General features: G+C 31.3%; 1 long non-coding RNA gene across 1 annotated transcript; it reads left to right on the top strand.

Moving 5' to 3' along the window:
* The first annotated feature begins 492 nt into the window (after positions 1-492).
* On the top strand, positions 493-2581 carry LOC143063682 (uncharacterized). Its single transcript, XR_012975075.1, has 2 exons — positions 493-624; positions 1500-2581. It is a non-coding gene; the product is annotated as an uncharacterized LOC143063682 (long non-coding RNA).
* Positions 2582-4308: the final 1727 nt, after the last annotated feature.

Here is a 4308-nt window from a genome sequence, read left to right as displayed (position 1 = left end):
GAAGAAGAATTTCTTTAATGTGATCTGTTTTGTTTGATTTAGTAGAGATGTAAAACATCTTCTTAATGTCTGTGCATGTCTATATATCTACAAGCTTTACTTGAGTTACAGCATAGAGCTTTTACTTTAACCATTTAAGATTCATGATTGATTGTTGGTTGCATAATGTCCAGTGGCAAATATAACAAGAAGAATAGAGCTCACATTAATGTATCTGGCTAGGGAACAATTAACAGTTTAACCAATCAAATTTGGGTAAAGTTTTTGAACTGGTTGGCAAAACTTACTGAAAACGTCTATGTTGAAAACCTTGGTATTGTAGGGTCAATAGACCCAAAAATATTGAGTCTATATGGGAGCAACATTGGTAAATCAAAAACTTTCCCAACAAAACTTTAGGGAAGGTGTATGGGTACAGTAAACACACATACTTTTTTGTTTGCAACATATTTTCTGGAATAATTTTAATATTAAATGTTTCTTTTCAGTACTTTGTCACTACAAAATTAGTAATCTAAAATCTAAATTGATATTCAGATGCATCTAGGAAAGCAAGACAGTATATCAACTTCATTTCACAAACATGTTGATTTTCCCTTGATACAGTAGACCAAGTGAATATAGGTATAGTCAAATAGTTTATTACAAAACTTAATTAATTTTTTGTTTACCATCTGGATTACTAGCAGGTTTATCTGATAATATATTGTACTAAATGTATATTAACAATTAGATTGTAAGTTTCTGTGGTGATCTAAACTAAATTTATCTAAAAAAAAAATTCATAAATGTTTGAGACCAAAAGCTTCTGGATTAGTTTTTTGATGATGAATTTCTCGCAAAATTCTTTTTGATAAACTTTTCTCAGATTTGACTATTATGATTTGGACATTGAAGTATACAGCGGTATTCATCTTTAATAGACCTAGTGCTACAGTTTAATAGGTAAACAAAGAATATGCACACAGGAATATCCATCCAGAACACAAAATCAGTACATAGACGGCATAAATAAACGAACAAAAGAAAGGAAAAGTGCTTTTATTGCTGTTCTTCATCTCATATATATAATCAATTTGCACAAAATTTATCATTTTCACTCAAAAGTTTGAATAAGTTTTAAAAAAAAATTAAACTTATGAAAATATACTTTTTGTTGCTATTGATATACAAGAAATTTATAGACATACATTTTATCAATGAAATTTATCATTATAAGTTATAATAAGGTAATATAAGTTAAGTACTCTTTTTTAGCTCACCTTGGCGTCCGTCATTGTCGTCTGTAGTCTGTCGTCGTTAACTCTTACAAAAAATCTTCTCCTCTGAAAATACTGAGCCAAATTAAACCAAACTTGACCACAATCATCGTTGGGGTATCTAGTTTTAAAAATGTGTGCGGTGCCTGGCCAACCAACCAAGATTTATAAAGAATGATAAATAATATAGAGTTTTAAGTTCCATTCTTTCATATTTATTAAAAAGAAATGATGTTTTAGAGGAGCCAACAACTGAGCAGAGAGCAGAAGAGAGATTGATGACCTTGAAGAGTAAGCAATGAGAACAGTAAGACAGCTGTTAAGTATATCTGGGGTTACCAAATATTATGGTAAGAACCTCATCTATAATCAAACTTGGTAAGTATTCTTTTTGTTGGTTAGATATTATGTATCATTATGAAAAAAGGGGGATGTAGGGTATAAATCAACAAGGCAGCTACCCAATGAAAATAAATAACCAAAGACATCTACAGGTCTTCAACTATAGACTGATGTTTATACCATACATGAACTTGTAAATCATCCAAAGTCTAAAAGATTTGTGAATAAAATGAACAGACTAACAAATAACTTACATACACACCAATATCTGACCTAAGCACATGAGCATGTTGCATGGTGGAACTTTTTTTATATAAAGCCCACCCTTTTTGTGCAATGCCTAACCAAACTACAAAATTTCATACAGAAAACTTTTCAAATTGAAGGGTTTCAAATTTTGAATAAGCTAATTTGTTCTTTTAAAAAAAAAAAATGCCAGATGCAATTAACAAACAACAAAATATTTGGAAATCTTGACTCCCCTGCAAGAGAAAAATGTTACTCTTATTATTGAGGAAAATGGCCACTACCTCAATGGTCTTTAAAATTAATTCAGTTGCTCTGGTCATTTTTCAAAATTTAACAAGTGGATGGAGTTGTTTTGATGAAGGTTACCTTTAATCAATGGGAGATAACTGTGACCACATGGATCATAATTTTGAAAACTTTTCCTGAAATCCTGGGCTTAAAAACTTGAAATCCTGAGGTCCTGAATTTAAATAAATTTAAATCCTAACATCCCGAAATTTGAAAAAAAGAATTCCCGGATCTTGAAAGGGTCAATCCCGAAATCCAGAGCTCAAAAACACCCAATCCCGGAGTCCCGATATAGGTCCTATCTACCCTCATATCTATAATTGATAACTAAGATAAAAGAAATACAGAAATTGTTTACATTAAATTGCCTTTTGCCATGCTTTCATCAACAAAAGATTTTTTTTTTCATTTTCCAAAATAAATTCCAAGGCTAAGATGTAGGATGCCATTCTTCTAACAAAATACCACAGCATGGAGACCCAAATCAGCACACTAAAATGTCCAATGTGTGTCCTACATCTTGAAATAAATATCATTTTATAAATATTCAAATATCTTCAAAAACATTTTTTTTTTTTTTTTTTTACTCATTTCTACTCTGTTGAGACTATTTCACTAGCACTGCACTTTGACTTTGACGAAGACAAACAAAATGTTTATTGAAGTTGAATGGCCTTAGTGATGACTTATGGTTGAGGACATGGAAAGCATTTTGTCATTGTTGGTTGTTTTATGGGCTTTGACCTCTTGAGTCATAAAGACCTTATGTATGTTAGTTCCATTGAAATGTTCAATGCATTGTCAATGCTAAACATTTGATTGACTTTGACAGATTTTTTTTTAGTTTCTGAAGAGTATAAATGAGTTTCAACAAAATGCAGCATAACTTTTTCTACATGATAAGAAGATTTGATTTTAATATTTTCACCAAATTTACTGTTGATAGCAAGGCTTATGGTTTGTGCAATACTAGAATATGCTTTTTTTCACAAGGAGCTCGTCACTTTCACTCAAAAAACATTAAAGAATCCATCAAATTTGTAAAGCTAGGCTTAAGGTTTGATATGTTACAGACATAGGAGCTTGAAATTGTTAAAAAAAAAATTACTGAAGTATCTTGTGTATTTTGGTCAGCTTCCATTCACTTTTTAAAAGTTTGAAAAAATGATTATGCATTAAGATAATTTATCACTTAAAGAGGCATTTGCTATAAAAAAAAAAAGACAATAAATAACAGCACTTCATTTTTGATAAACATATATTAAAGTAGAATAATGAAGTAATGACATGCAATTAGCAAGTAGATATAGGAAGATGTGTTGTGAGTGCCAATATGACAACTCTCCATCCAAATAACAATTTATGAAAGTAAACCATTATAGGTCAATGAACGTCCTTCAACACGTAGCCTTGGCTCACACCAAACAACAAGCTATAGAGGGCCCCAAAATTACTAGTGTAAAACCATTCAAACGTGAAAAACAACGGGTAGCAGTTTGTTTAGTTAAATTTTGTAAAAATGAGCTAAAAACTTTGAATATTTATTATTTTTTTCCAAGACTATAATTTAACCTCATTTTGGTCTGTATACATGCAACATTTAATAGGTACCATTGTAGTAGAAGGTTGCTCAGCTTGGTCAGATAATAAAAAGAACAGAATGTCAAAATAAAAAAATGAAACAGGGGAGCCACCGCACACAACAGGTTTGTTGACTGGTTTTTCCAACAAAAAATATGAATCTTATACAAAATTGAAAATAATGTCAGAGACAACAACCCAACCAAAGAGCAGAAAACAGCCAAAGGCCACTAATGGCTCTTCAACTCCACCAGAAAATTCAGCATCAGGAGGCAGGCTTCAGCAGGTCCTACACAAAAATGTGTACTAGTTCGGTAAAAGTAGATGTCATACTACACTCAAAAAAATATAAATGAACTAACAAAACCTTTAAATAGACTTATTAAAAGGGGATATAGTTACGATACTGTTGTCAGGTCATTACAGATTGCATATTTTGGCTTTAACATTGATTCACTGATAGGGTCTTTGCATCGGAACTAAACACATTTATTTCTAAAAAAACAGTTGTTGGCATGACACGGGTTATGTTCTTCTCATATATTTTATGATAGTATGATACTAAACCCCTAACGGGAGGGATTGTACC

Source organism: Mytilus galloprovincialis, chromosome 2 (assembly GCF_965363235.1).
Source record: "Mytilus galloprovincialis chromosome 2, xbMytGall1.hap1.1, whole genome shotgun sequence".
Taxonomy (NCBI): Eukaryota; Metazoa; Mollusca; class Bivalvia; order Mytilida; family Mytilidae; genus Mytilus; species Mytilus galloprovincialis.
This window is presented reverse-complemented; position numbering and strand designations above follow the sequence as displayed.